The sequence below is a fragment of the Neofelis nebulosa genome, chromosome 12, assembly GCF_028018385.1.
Source record: "Neofelis nebulosa isolate mNeoNeb1 chromosome 12, mNeoNeb1.pri, whole genome shotgun sequence".
In the NCBI taxonomy this organism is placed as follows: domain Eukaryota; kingdom Metazoa; phylum Chordata; class Mammalia; order Carnivora; family Felidae; genus Neofelis; species Neofelis nebulosa.
Genome location: NC_080793.1, coordinates 6,590,411 through 6,606,562, shown reverse-complemented (window position 1 = coordinate 6,606,562; position 16,152 = coordinate 6,590,411). Strand labels below are relative to the sequence as shown.

Genomic DNA, 16,152 nt, shown 5'->3' with positions numbered 1-16,152 from the left:
TCCAGCAGGGCCACTTGCAGCTAATGATAATTCAACATCTTACAGCCTTACCCTGTTTATCCAGAAAGGGACAAAAGAATTCTGGAGAGGATCAGAACCCTTTTAGAAAATATAAAGCACTTTTCCAGCGTGAGCTTTTTGAGAAGTAGGTTCAATAGCATTTCATCGGGGTCACATTCATTCTGCCATTTGGCTTTTAACATTCTTCATCATCTGTTCTCATGCCATCCCTCCAGGAGACCCTACTCAGTCCCCTGCCCCACCAGGCAGGCCAACCTGAGCAGCATGTTCCCTCAGAGCCCTGGATGCAGCACTTTCCACTCTGTTGACCTCTGCCTGCTTCATCTGTTCAATTTCTACACATCCTTCACGTTCAGGCCCCAATTCCAGCCTCAGGCCTATCTCAACAACCTGTCATCTGCACAGAGCTTTCACAGATGCAGAATCCTAGTCTCTGAACTCCTCGTATTTGCTGCTCACAGGACCCGGTGATTTTCCACACGATGTCTCTCATAAACCATGTTTTAAGTGCTTTTATTTATGAAAGACACAGAGAGACAGAGTGTGAGTAAGGGAGAGGCAGAGAGAAGGAGGGAGACACAGAATCTGAAGCAGGCTCCGGGCTCTGAGCTGTCAGCAGAGCCTGACACGGGGCTCGAGGTCACGAACTGTGAGATCGTGACCTGAGCCAAAGTCGCATGCTTAACCAACTGAGCCACCCAGGTACCCCTCTCATAAACCATTTTTTTAAACTGCTATTGTTCTCATTATCTTCACCAGGCAGTTTGGCATGTAACCTACGATACTCTATCTTATTCTCCAACTGACTCGAGTTTTCCTCGTCTCTCCATTTCATCGTTATCGGCTAACCAAAGCCCTCATGAAAGGCACCCTATTGTAATCCTCTTGATGCGCTATTTGTTCAATAAGTGTTCTTGCAGAATGCCTAGATGCCTAGAATGTTCTAAATATACTCAAGTGATTCACAGTAGGTCGAAGGAGTAAGACCGGAGGAGGAAGGAGCCAGAAGTAACCAAAAGAGAGGGACACAAACAGACAAAATACAGATGATGACAACAGTGTCGACCACTTAACCGTGGTCCAAAAGCAGGCCTCACCTTTATGCAGATCACATACCGCTGAAACCTCAGGACAAGCCCTTGAGGTGCGCAATGTTATCCTTATTTCACAGAACAGGAAACACACTCAGACAGGAAGCAAACCGTCTTGTGCCATACCATTAATGAGTGGTAGAAACAAGATCCAAAGATTAAGAACAAGCTCTTGCCCCAGCTAGCCCCCTCACTCTCAGTGAAAATGAAAATATTTCCTTAGATGAGTTGCCATATGGAAGCCTAAGTGAGTATCATTTTTATGTATTTAATCCATTTTTGTATAGGCATATTCATATGTTCATAAAATATGAATATATTCATATTTTTAAAATATTTTTATTTTTTACTTTTGAGACAGAGAGAGACAGAGCATGAGCAGGGGAGGGGCAGAGAGAGAGGGAGACACAGAATTCAAAGCAGGCTCCAGGCTCTGAGCCATCAGCACAGAGCCCGACGCGGGGCTCGATCTCACGGACCATGAGATCAAGACCTGAGCCGAAGTCGGACGCCCAACCAACTGAGCCACCCAGCCGCCCCAATATTCATATTATTTCTATTCAATTCATCTTAATCTTCAGGTCTGGGGCATGGGGATGACCTATTTATTATCTTACTGGGCTCTATTGCTATTTTGCAGATCATTTTGCAAACGTGGAGGTTGGTCAATGGTTATGCTTTCAGGAACATTAAAACAAGCCTAAGACAGAGTCTCATGTCAAAATGAAAAAATGCATACTGGAAATATTTCACTGAAGAGGCTTTCGGAAGTATTTCATCTCTATGTAAATTCACTTTTGGTATCACCTCCACTCCCACCCTTCCTGATACTCTTGAGATTTTGACATTTTGACTTCCTTGGGGTTTTTCGGATGTTTATTTAACCAAACTCCATTGTTTAGCGTAAAAACCACTTACGCCAAAAAACAAATAAGTGAAAATTAAGACTCACAATATAGAGACAGTAGCAATTGCTAGCAAATGAACTAAAAGTTGGAGCTGGGAAACCCAATTTGGCAATAAATTTCATATTTAAAAAAATAATAAATAAAAAAAATAAAAGTTGGAGCGGAATGCAGTTGAAAGAGCACTTCTGTAAAACATTTAACCGTAGTAAATAATTGCATGTTTCAACATTCCTATCACAAATTCATTAAAAATTTTTTTTAATTTTTTTTAATGTTTATGTATTTTTGAGACAGAGCACAATCGGGGGAGGGGCAGAGAGAGCCAGGGAGACACAGAATCCGAAGCAGGCTCCGGGCTCTGCACCGTCAGCACAGAGCCCGACGCGGGGCTCGAACCCACGAACCGCGAGATCATGACCTGAGCCGAAGTCGGACGCTTAACCCACTGAGCCACCCAGGCGCCCCCACAAATTCATTTTTAATGGTAAAACTAACACTGAGTGTCACAACCTTTAAAAAAACCCCACAAAACTCATCTAACTAATATTCGCTTACGACACAGATCAAAGTTATGCCCTGTTTCCAGACATAAATACATTTACTTCACATCTAATAATTGGAGAACATTTCCATTAAATTCCATTTCCCATATTCAGTGTCAAAAGAGGAAAACATACCCATTATTACCCAGGACAAATATTAAGAACCAAAACAACCGAAACCATTCAGAATGTTCACTTAATACGGGCACCCCGAGAGACAATGTATACGCAGAATATAAACTCTACAGATAGATACGTAAACAAAACTATAACAAAAGCGTTCCCTCTCGAATCTTTGATTTGAACACTGATCCATTTATAAAGGAACAGAGCAACAATACCCATTTTCGAAAGTCTCTTTTTAACCGTACACATCTTTTTCCCTCGTTGTAAATAAAAGAGCATTTGCAACCAAAGGATCGAGCTGCCGTTGCAAAATGTATTTCCTGCACTCATACTAACCACTTCCTCTTTCAAAAAAAATTTTTTTTTGTTGTTTTCTAAGCTGTTACAGTGAACAGTTCCTTCAGATAACCAGTCAGACATTTTATATGAAACAAATTTGGGAGAAGCACTAAAGATATTACCATGTTCCATAAAGATGTCAAACCTCAGCGTTAGAGCGAGGGCAGTGAAAACATTTGACAAGTACAACTCCTTATACGTCCAGTGGCTAAAGCAGTCATCTTGCAAGAGACTGTTTCCCCAAATGGTAAAAAAATTTAACACTGCTACTCGGCTGGCTTCAGTTAGAGAAGAAGTGAGCCTACCGTGCCTGTGCGTTTCGGAGTCCTCAACTGAAGAAAATTTCCCGACTGCTCAACTCCTTTTCTTTTATTGAGATAATTACCACACTGAAAATCATTCAAAGCAGATCCTTTCCTTCTTGCATAAAGTTAGCACAGATTCTTTACTATAGTTTTATTTTGCTCTCCAAAACATCCGATTAGGTAACACAGGACACATTAAAAAAAAAGAGCGCGTGTGTATTTTATCATAAACTAGAAATGTGAAGTTTTATCACATACTTCTCGAATTTTTTTTTTTTTTTGAATGTTTATTTTTGAGAGAGAGAGAGGAGACAGAGTGCGCGCCGGGGAGGGAGAGGGAAAGACAGAGAGACACACAGAATCTGAAGCAGGCTCCAGGCTCGGAGTTGTCAGCACAGAGCCCGACGCGGGGCTCGAACTCACGAACTGACAGATCATGACCTGAGCCGAAGTCGGACGCTTAACCGACTGAGCCACCCAGGCGACTCTATCACCTCCTTCTTAAAATTCTACCATCATTCATAAATGGCTCAGAAGTTCCTATTCTGCTTCACGCTAGGGACCTCCCTATAGAATCTAAAAGCTACGAATGTTCAAAGCCAAATACTTTTAGAAGCTGTAATGACTACACATAAACAGAATGCTAACTCCCTGAGTAACTGACACGCTCTTCTAAGCGCTGCTGGTCAGGATCTGGATGTAATTTAACTTTTAAAACGTTTCCTCGAGTCAGGTTCTATAACAACACTCATGAGCAAGCCCAGTAATGAAGCCTCCTGCATTGTCTAGAGAATTCTTCTGGTTAATCAAGACTCAGAATTGCAATGAACTTGAATAAAGAAGCCCCATTAACAGTTTCAGGGCACACAACTGCCTGTAAAAATGCACTCTGGCAGCAAAAAGAATCATCCGAGATAAATGAAACTACAGCTGTAAGAAAGGGAGAAATTGACACCAGCGTTTAAAAACATAACTTGAAATTCACTAACAATTCGTAACCACTAACTGTGCAGTTTTTTGTTAAACAATATCCTATTTTGCATTTAGAAATTATGTAAGCGCCAACAGTCACAAGGCAAGGGCGAATTAGAGAAAGGGAATTATTCATTGCCTGACATGGATGAACTCCGTGTAATGCATGCATTTAGAAAACACTGTTCTCTCTGTTCCGAAATATTAGTTCACATTCCATTCATTTTGATAACCTTTTCCTTTTTCCTCCTAACACCACACTGACCATGGGCAGCTCCATCAGAAGGCAGAGATTAGACACTGCTCCTCGCCCAACTTGGTCCAGTATGTCGTTCTTCCAAAGCAGACCGACAGACAAAACCTGACTATAAAGCCTTTGTCACCAAAATGCCACTGAAGAGCCCGTTAGAGGGCAAACGGGAAAATTCACAATACGGAGAGCTGAATACCGGGAGGAAAGTGAAAGCCAAGCTCCTTAAAGTCAAGGATTGTGTGCTGGCGTGTGGGTGTCTCGGGGTGCCGCCCCCACACCTCCCCAGCACGCAGTCGGTGGGTCGTGGGTGAGGGAACGAACGGGCGCATCATTCCGAAGGATCACACCTTAGGAATTCTTCAACACGTTCAATGGTTTTTGAAAATCAGACTAGGACCGTGAAATCACGATTCCATTACGATTCCCTGAAATTAAAACAAAGCCAAACAAACAAAAAAAAATAGGTAACTCATTGGGGGGGTGGGGGGGGTGGGGGGGTGGGGGGGTGGGGGGAGGCCTGTGAAAAGAGAAATAGGCAATGTTCAGAATTTAGTTGGATAAAAAGCTGTACCGAGCAGGGGCGCCTGGCTGCCTCCATCGGGCGAGCACGCAACTCTTGATCTCAAGGTTGCGAGTTCGAGTTCCATACTGGGCATAGAGATTACTTAAATAAATAAATAAACTTAAAAAAAGAAAAAAATGGTCCACAACACTCCTCGTCAAGGAAATACAAACACAAAAGAAACCACTACCAGATTCCACTCCCCCGCTCATCCAGAAGTCTTTCTATTTCAAGACCGAGAGCACCTCTTGTGGGTACGGATGAAGAGCAGCCCGCGGAGGGGCATCCGTGGGCACGGCCACCTCATCAAGCTCTTTGACAGCACGCCAGAGGTACCCAAGTATGACTCACGATGCCACACCCAGGTCTCCGCCCAAGAATAGCGAGAGATCGTGGCCACCAAAGATACGTCTAGAGGTTCGTGGTAGCTTCCTTCTTAACGTAACCTCACTACGGAGACAACCCAGATGCCCCCGCACGCGAGAAGGGATACACACTGGGGTCTGTCCGCACATGGAATATCACACGGCAACCGAGAAAGGGCAACTCAAATGACCACCACATGCAACAAAAATATGAAGGTCAGAAACAAAACGTTGAGTCAGAGAAGCCAGACAGAAGGATATGTGTTGCATACCTTGTACGAAGTACAGAAGCAGGTTAAACCAACGTATGATAGGGGTCAGAACGATAGTTACCTTCGGGATGGGGGAGTGTTCAAGGGAGCCTGTGGGGTTCTAGAGACGTCCCCATCTTAGCTGGCAGTGCACGGTTTCCTATAGACGTAAAAACTCATTGAGTTGTTCACTTAAGATGTGGCCACTTCATTGTATCTAAATTCACCTCAATAAAAAACTAATTTACGGGGCACCTGGGTGGCTCGGTCGGTTAAGCGTCCGACTTCGGCTCAGGTCACGATCTCACGGTCGGTGAGTTCGAGCCCCGCGTCAGGCTCTGTGCTGACCGGTCAGAGCCTGGAGCCTGTTTCAGATTCTGTGTCTCCCTCTCTCTCTGCCCCTCCCCTGTTCATGCTCTGTCTCTCTCTGTCTCAAAAATAAATTTAAAAAGTTAAAAAAAAAAATTAAAAAAAAAAAAACTAATTTATTTCTAAAGTAAGCACTATGCCCAACACGGGGCTTGAACTCACAACCCTGAGATCAAGACATGCATGCCCAAGGGGCGCCTGGGTGGCGCAGTCGGTTGGGCGTCCGACTTCAGCCAGGTCACGATCTCGCAGTCCGTGAGTTCGAGCCCCGCGTCAGGCTCTGGGCTAATGGCTCAGAGCCTGGAGCCTGTTTCCGATTCTGTGTCTCCCTCTCTCTCTGCCCCTCCCCCATTCATGCTCTGTCTCTCTCTGTCCCAAAAATAAATAAATGTTGAAAAAAAAAAAAAAAAAAAGACATGCATGCCCTGCCAAGGGAGCCAGCCGGGCACCCCAATAAAAACCTATTGTGAGCGTTCTAGAACACGTATCAAGTGGCAAGAGTGATCACCTCTCATGAGGGCCGGGGAAGGGGGCAGAATACCTTTCGCCTTACTCTCAATGTATTTTAATTATTATTCCTATTGTTTTACCAGAGAATCCTACATTTGAGTGAGGCATTTTGATTTTTCCATGTTCCCTTGTAGCCCTCTGACTTCTCAATATTACAAAAGAGACAGTAGGGACTATATTTTCCACCTCGTTAAAAAAGAGGTGCTTCAACTTCAGCGCGTGGGTCACGAGCCCCAGGGCGACCTATTCTAACATATATCGGTTCTTTTACCAACCCGGATCAGCGAATTCCTAATCACTAGAACTCATGTTAAGTCTTCAAGTTCAAAACCTCCTGAGCGCTGCATCTTGGCAAGGAGAGGAGACCGCGACCGTCCTTGAGTTTCATCACCAACAAAAACCATTCCACTGAGCGATTTCCTTCCCCCATCGTTCCTCAGAGGAACACGGCATCCTCACACATCCAAATATGTTCCCCTTCCCAGAGATAAAACTACCAAGGGTCTTTTTTTAATTTTTAATGTCTATTTGATACATATAAATTTATTTCTAGTTAGACTGGGCGCCTCGAGGACAACACAGAGCTTCTTGTAAGCAAATTACTAAATATCTGCCCACATGCTGATATTGACCACGAGCACAAGTCTACTGATGCCCCACGCAGACTTGGGCAGATTTAGGTGATCTGAACACAGGGCATGCGAAAACCATAGGACGTTTTATTTTTCGGGGAAAAAAAAAAAAAAAAAAAAAGACGACGACGATGAAATTCAGGCTCATCATACCCAGATCCTAAGTCATCTAGAAGATGCATGTACCTAGAGTTCACATCACCTGTTATCATCAAACACAGATGCCATGCGCAGAAGTCCCTTCTGCTTCTACTGGGGAGGGTTCCCTCTCTGTAAACATAGTGCTATCATTCCAAATGTCGCAGAACTGATCGCTGCACGAGGGAGGGTGAGTTATTTCTAACACAATTGGATAACTGAATCATGGGCGGAAACCGGGGGGAAAGACATTGACATCAGATTCAAAGACCGTCAGAAGTCACAATGGGAAATTACATTACACAGCGACAAGAAGTGAAACATGACTTCCTTTCAGCTTGATACTGACAAGAGGCTTCGCTGGTGACAAAGGAGAGCGGATCGCTATGTGTTTGGGGAAATCGGAGTGTTCCAAGTCCCCCTCTTGGGCAAAATGACACGATTGCCAATATTTCGACACTGCTTTACCTGCTTCAGGTTTGTGATGGTAAAATCATTTATCGTATCCTCGGAGAGGAGGTAAGTGGGACTTGCATAAAAATAGCAAAATGGTGTCTTCAGGATAAGAAAAAACAGTATGCCCCTGGAAATATTAAGCCAGTCAAGGAGAACAATTCAATTTGGCCAGGACCTGTCAGAAAGTCCTGAAGCCGTAACTGGCCCCAGGAACTGCACTGTTCATAGCTAACTGGGGTCTGACCTGAGGGCGAAAAGCAAAGAAAACAATCATCCTGGAAATTTCTGAGCCACAGAAAGGGCCAGAACTCATACAGCATGTGTGGACCTCAACCCCCAAGTGGAGATTAATGCAGTCCTGGCGGGGGAGTGACCTCAGGGAACGCCAGCTCATCCTGGAGAACCCACTTTAAAGCTAGGCCATACATTGGGAATGCAAGCTGGTGCAGCCACGCTGGAAAAGAGTATGGAGGTTCCTCAAAAAACTAAAAATGGAACTACCCTACGACCCAGCAATTGTACTACTAAGCATTTATCCAAGGGATACAGGTGTGCTGTTTCGAAGGGACACATGCGCCCCCATGTTTATAGCAGCACTCTCGACAATAGCCAAAGGACAGAAAGAGCCCAAATGGCCATCGATGGATGAACGGATAAAGAAGATGTGGTCTATATAGACAATGGAGCATTACTCGGCCATCAAAAAGAATGAAATCTTGCCATTTGCAACTACGTGGATGGAACTGGAGGGTATTCTGCTAAGTGAAATTAGTCAGTCAGAGAAAGACAAAAATCACATGACTTGACTCATATGAGGACTTTAAGAGACAAAACAGATGAACATAAGGGAAGGGAAACAAAAATAATACAGAAACAGGGAGGGGGACAAAACAGAAGAGACTCATAAATATGGAGAACAAACTGAGGGTGACGGGAGGGGTGGCGGGAGGGGGGATGGGCGAAATGGGGAAGGGGCACTAAGGAATCTACTCCTGAAATCATTGTTGCGCTATATGCTAACTAATTTGGATGTAAATTTAAAAAAAAATTCTTTAATATTTATTTATTTATTTTATTTATTTATTTAGGACAGAGAGACAGAGCCTGAGCAGGGGAGGGGCAGAGAGAGAGGAGACACAGAATCCGAAGATGGCTCCAGGCTCTGAGCCGTCAGCACAGAGCCCGACGCGGGGCTCCAACTCACAGACCGTGAGATCATGACCTGAGGCGAAGCCGGGTGCTCAACTGACTGAGCCACCCAGGCGCCCCAATTTGGATGAAAATTAAAAAAAAAAAAAAGAAAAGAAAAGAAAAAAAGCTAGGCCATGGATAAAATTCCAAGGAACACACATTTATAATCAAACAGTCTATTCTACACCTCCCATGTTTTTCTGCTGTGATTTATACCTTTTTATGGGACTGAAATACAGGGCAATGATGCGAGGATAACATAAAAGCCTTGTTAGTCTACGTGCAGTTTTTCACAGCACATTAATATCTACTGGGAAGATATTTCCGCCTATGTGAAAATAATGGATAACTACCGAAAGCTATCTATCTGATGGATCAGATTTTTCAGTTTGATGAAAGGCATCTCATCAGAAGTGAATGCTCCCAGGGGCGCCTGGGTGGCTCAGCTGGTTGAGATCCGACTTCAGCTCAGGTCATGATCTCACGGTTCGTGGGTTCAAGCCCCACGTCGGGCTCCGTGCTGACAGCTCAGAGCCTGGAACCTTCTTTGGATTCTGTGTCTCCCTCTCTTTCTCTCTCTCCCCCTCCCCTGCTCACACTCTGCCTCCTTTTCTCTCAACTATGGATAATAAAACATTAAAAGAAAAAAAAAAGAAGTGAATGCTGCCCAAAACTATATCTCTGGAGGTCCTACTACTCTTAAGGACCTACATCATGAAGGACAAGGGCTGTGATCCTCGGTGCAGATGCCTAGTTTTATTAAAGTTGTTCTTCTGTTGGAGCTCTGGGTACCAAGTTCTCTTCACTGTTGAGAGATCAGTTTCCAGGCCTATTTTCCCCCAGAAGCCCTGTCTGTTGTTTTTAGCAGTATTTTTGCAGAACGTAAGGTTCGCAGCAATGCGTTTATGGCATTATAGAAGAAATGTCTGTATCACAAAAATACACAAGGAAACAAGTCACCATGGGCAAGTGAGCAGAAACAGCAAATTGAAGCATCAGGCCCGCAAAGAGTAGACGCCGAAATTAATTAAAAAGAGAATATAAAATTAGTACATTTACTATGTCTCAAGAAGTAACCTATGATGTGAAAGTGTGACAACGTCACCAGAAAATAACAAAATGTCTCTACAGATTTTAAAGACAGCCTGAAGGAACTTCTGGAAAGTAAAATTAACACCTGAACTTAGAGAACTTAGAGAACCCGCAGACTAGACACAGCGTAAGAGAGAATTCGTGAAATGAAAGTCACATCTGAAGGAATTCCATGGGACACAGAAGAGACAGAGAGACAGAGATGAGAAATACAAATACACTTTCACAGGCAAAGAGGACACAAAGTAGAAGTTTTAACTTGCACCTCATAATAGGAGTTCCAGAAGAAATAGAAGAAAGACGGATAGGCATGTGTGGGAAAACTCCAATCTGGAGCCAATAAATTCAGTGGATCAGAAGCGAGACAGAAAAGAAATTCACAGCTAGATATGTTATAGTGAAATTTCAGCGAAGAACTTAGACCAAAAATATCTCCGTGGTCAGCAGGAAGAACAGACATTATCTTCAAAGGGTTAACAGTTACACGGACTTCTCACCCCTTGTGACCTCTCAACACAAATGAGAGCCAGAAGAAGGTAGAATTAGGTTCCTCCAGGTACAGTCACCCTGGGATTGTATACATGGAGAAATCATCTTTCAGAGATGAGAGGGAAGTGAAGTCCATTCCAATCAAACGAACACTGAGATTTTATTGCAATAAATCTTGGCTACTGGCACTTCTAAAGGATGTCCTTTGGAATTAAGAAGGAATTAAGATCCCCGATACAAAAAAACCAGTGAACGAAGAAAGTGGAAAGCATACTTATAGGACTGTATAAAATTACCAAAGCCCAGCTTGTGTAATTGAACCCAAAATACTCACAAGTAAATGGCAACAAGGGAGCTGGTTTAGTTAAAGGGTTGCGTGAGAAAACATCACTGCGTCGCCCGGGTGGCTCGGTCGGTTAAGCGTCCGACTTCGGCTCCGGTCGTGAGCTCGCGGTCCGTGGGTTCGAGCCCCGCGTCGGGCTCTGTGCCGACGGCTCGGAGCCCGGAGCCTGCTTCCGATTCTGTGTCTCCCTCTCTCTCTTCCCCTCCCCTGCTCACACTCTGTCTCTCTCTCTCTCCTTCAAAAATAAATAAACATTAAAAAAAATTTTTTTTAAAGAAAAAAGAGAAAACATCGCTAAAGATTCCGGTATACCTTGTAGTTCAGGCTGAATACGTCTGTTCAAATGTCTAGGCTAGTCAATGAAAGCACAGGAAGAGGATACAGGAGATCTCCAAAAGAGCTAGTACAGATCAGGCAATACAGACTTTAAGGCACAAAGCGTCACGGCAGAAAGAAATTCACCACACATGGATGAAAACTTAAAACACACCGAAGGTACTGCGATTCTAAAATTTATTTATTTCTTTAAAGGCTTTCTTTTTTTAATTTACTTAATTTCTTTTTTTTTTTTTTAGTTTTTTTTTTTTTTTTTTAAGTTTATTGATTTATTTTGAGAAAGAGAGAGAGGGCAGGGGAGGGGAAGAGAGAGAGGGAGAGAGAATCCCAAGCAGGCTCCATGCTGTCAGCCCAGCACTGACATGGGGCTCGAACTCAGCGATGGGAGATCAAGATCTGAGCCCAAACCAAGAGTCGGATGCTTAACCAACTGAGCCACCCAGGTGCCCAAATTTAATTTAAGGAATCTCTATGCCCAACATGGGGCTCAAACTCCCGTCCCCAAGTCAGAGTCGCACGCTCTACTGACTAAGCCAGCCGGGCGCTCCTAAAATTTATTTTTTCCTAAGGTAGCTTCACGGTAGAAGAAAAAAAAGTAAGAGTAAATGACAAATCTTCCACCATTACGATCTGCCATAAATGGCTTTGAGTCCCTTGTACATACGAACACTGTTAGCATTCCCATGAATCCTGTTCTTCTGTGTTCCCATTTTACAGACAAGAAAAGTAAGGCACAAAGAAGTAACATATCTCCCACAAAGAAATGATACAACCAATGGCAACAAGAATCCTTCACGATGGGAGGATTTGCATATCAGCAAGTTAGATCTAATGCAAATACGTAGGGATGGAGAATACATATTCTTTTCAATTACTTCTAGAACACTGATAAAAACTGACCATGTGCTGGGGCATAAAACAAGTCTCAAATAAACCAAAGACTCAAACTCAGAGTTTCCAGATCGATGATGCAATTAAATTATAGAAATCAATATCAAAGATACTGAACTTATCGAAGAGAAGTTTAACTACGTCATACAGTGGGAAATTTTAAAATAGGCTTCCAAATAAATCACAGGAGAGATTCAATAATAGTAAAGGAAATGAAAAGTATCTGGAAATGAACAATAACGATACTTCATATCAAAATCTGTGGGTCACACACAAAATCATATGTAAATGGGAAATGTATTACTTAAATGCTCATATCAGAAAAGAAGAAAGGGGCGCCTGGGTGGCTCAGTCGGTTGAGCGTCTGACTTTGGCTCAGGTCATGATCTCACGGTTTGTGAGTTCGAACCCCCGCATCGGGCTCTCTGCTGTCAGCCTGGAGCCCGCTTCAGGTCCTCTAGCCCTCCCCCGCCTCTCAAAAATAAACATTTTGTTAAAAAAAAAAGCAGGGTGTCTGGGTGGCTCAGTGGGTTGAGTGTCCGACTTCCGCTGAGGTCATGATCTCATGGTTCGTGGGTTCGAGCCCCACATCAGGCTCTGTGCTGACAGCTCAGAGCCTGGAGCCTGCTTCGGGGTCTGTGTCTCCCTCTCTCTCTGCCCCCTTCCTGTTGCGTGCTCTCTTTAGAAACAAAAATAAAAACAAACAAACCAAATAAACACACATTTTAAAAAAACGAAAAAAAAAAAAAAGAAAAGATGAAAAGCTGTAATGACATAAACCGAAGAAAGAAATTTCTGGAAGGGGAGGAGAATAAATCCAAAGACACTGACAGAAGAGGAAGAAGAAAAAGAAAAAGAAACTAGATGAAATAAAAACTACAAATAGACAAAGGAAGCTCCATGACGATCGGTTTGGGGTTCTCGGAAAACGCGAATAAAAATGATCTGGAATGCTGGTCCTCCAAAAAAAAACCCCAGAGATACAAATAAACAATTTTAGGAGTAAATAAGGGGGCACAACAGCACAGGCAGCAAAACTAAGGTGAGAGAATATTATGGGCAACTTTAAGCCAATAAATTTAAGGGGCGCCTATGGCTCAGTCGGTTGAGTGTCCAACTTCGGCTCAGGTCATGATCTCGCCGTTCGCGGGTTCCAGCCCCGCGTCGGGCTCTGTGCTGACGGCTCGGAGCCCGGAGCCCGGAGCCTGCTTCGGATTCTGTGTCTCCCTCTCTCTCTGCCCCTCCCTCGCTCGTGCTCTGTCTCTGTCTCTCGATAATAAATAAACATAAAAAAATTTTTTTAAGCCAATAAATTTGAAAATTCAGGATGAAGTGGATATAGGTCTAGAAAAACACAATCTGCCAGTACCGACCAAAGGGGAAGCAGACAATGAAGGAAGTGACTCTGTAGTTCGAGACTTCCCACAGTGAAGTATTACGAAACGTTCAAGAAACATTAATTTCAACTTCCATGGATTATTTCAGAAAATAGAAAAACAAACAAACTGGCAACACGCTCGTAAAGCAAACTAGGACGGATGGGAAAGGAAAATTATAGATCCATTTCAATGGAAACATGCAAAACTCTTAGGTAAGATATTTACAAAACCAATTCAGCTAACGTAGTAAAAAAAAAAAAAAAAAACCCAAGACATCATCACCCAGTTGGGTCCGTCACAAGAATGCTAATTTGGTTCAATGTAAGAAAACTGACTCAGGTAATCTATCGCATTGATGGACTCAAGGAAGCAGAAAGAGTATCTGATGATATTCAACATGATGAAGTCACGGTGAAAAAACCTCATGGTAAAATAGGAAAAGAAGGGACTCCCTTAGCCTGATAAAGTGTATAGATTAAAATCATGCTTAATGGAGAATTATTTGAAGTACTCTCTTCACACTCAAGAATCGAGATAAAGAAGTCCACAATAATTGCTTTTACCAGCATAATGGCGCTCATGACCAACAGAGCAAGATAAGAAAAATAAATAAAACGCATAAGGGTTGAAAAAGAAATAAAGCGGTCATTATTTGCTGGTGATAGGACTGTCTCTACACACACACACACACACACACACACACACACACACTCCAAAGTAGAAATACAAAGAGAAATTTAGCAAGGCATCTGGCTCTAACATTAATGTAATTAATATATAAAAGTCAGATTTCTACATAGTCCATGTGAATTAAGAACATCACGCTGAACGAAAAAACAATCAAGAATGAAGGAAACAAATGAAAGTATGATTTTTGTTTATATAATGGTGAAAAAGAAGCAAAATTATAAATATACTCTTCGGAGATACATACACCCGTGGCAAAGCTGGGACAATTAGTAAGGAGGTGATTAACACCGAATTAAGGATAAAGGGCACCTCTAGGGTGAGGATCAGGGGCATGAAGTTAGGGACAGACTTCAAAGGCATCAATAAGATTGTATTTCTTTTTTTTTTAATCTGTATTTATTTTTGAGAGAGACAGACACAGAGCGGGAGCGGGGAAGGGACAGAGAGAGAGGGAGACACAGAACCTGAAGCGGGCTCCAGGCTGTCAGCACAGAGGCCGACGCGGGGCTCGAACTCACGGACCGTGAGATCACGACCTGAGCCGAAGTCAGACGCTTAACCGACTGAGCCACCCAGGCGCCCGTCAAGTATTTTTGTAATAAGCAAAGATAGCTTTTATGCTAAGAAAAGGCCATAAGAGAAATTCCTGTTTTATTAATTTTTTTTATGTTTTTTATTTTTGAGAGAGACAGACAGAGTGCAAGCGGGGGAGGGGCAGAGAGAGAAGGAGACACAGAATCGGAAGCAGGATCCGGACTCTGAGCTGTAGGCACAGAACCCGATGGGGGGCTCAAACTCACGAGCCGTGAGATCACGACCTGAGCCGAAGTCGGACGCTTAACCCACTGAACCACCCAGGCGCCCCATAAAAGTAATTTTCTTTTAAGAAGATCTTGAAATGAATAAAATTCACTCTGATTTTCATTTAGGCTAACAGAACATTTGATAAAGAAGGGGCATGTCTTTGCGAGGTATGCTACCCCTATACTGACGTACCTCATTTAGCCCCAAACGATTTCAACTGAGTCCCATTTTAAACAGTTTGGGGAGCTGGCTATTTAATAGGAATTTATGACAAACCTACGGTACTTTACGTTTACTTTATCAGCACATTAATATCTTTTGGTAAAGTATCCACACTCGGGCTCAAATACAGACATTGAGACTATGTATTTTAATATCGTCGGCAATTTTCAAGGAAGGCAGGGTGATAAATACCTGGGCTTCAAGCCAGGCATCTGGCAGACCTAGACCCATAACTAAATCATCCACGCTATTTTCCAACTAAACTCGTCTCCCACGAATCTGGCAAAAGTGAAAGAAACCTATGAAAATGCCAGGCTTCTCCCCACAGAAAGCAGCAGGCTGAGGACGTCAAAACGGCCCTGGGCGGTCGTGGGATGAATACAGCCATTTAGCAGGCCTCACGCTGTTTACCCTGTATTGATGACTCTTCGGAAAAGAAAACTCCCCTTCGAGGGAAAAACACGTATGGGACCCACAAGAAGGTACAGTGCGAGCTTTATCACCTTCCTAACTGCGACACAAGTCGGGGACGCCCAGAGGCCAGCCCTCAGCTACCACCTGCTAACAACCGGAATGAATCCACTGCAAGGCAGGCCGGCCCTCCAGGCCCTTTATCTCCCGAACGGAAGCATCAGAGGCAGCCGATCTCTTCCAGATGGCTCTGCAGCCCTGTGCTCTGGCTTTTAAAGGGGTGGACTTGTTCTTTGAAAAGCCATTAAGGGAAAAGCCACAACCTCCGGAAACCACACTGCTGCGAGCCGCTCCCAGGCTGCGTCTCCGCGTCACCATCCTGGGGACCACACAATTCGGCCAACTGCCCCCGATCGGCACTCCGGAGACGCCCCGAAAGTCAGGGCTTCTGGCCCCCACGACAG

At 43.6% G+C, this 16,152-nt stretch overlaps 1 protein-coding gene across 12 annotated transcripts in view; it reads right to left on the bottom strand.

Annotated features, from left to right (window-relative positions):
• Nucleotides 1-16,152, bottom strand: part of FNBP1 (formin binding protein 1) — a 145,072-nt gene that overhangs the window by 47,420 nt on the left and 81,500 nt on the right. The gene's annotated exons all lie outside the window — the stretch shown is intronic.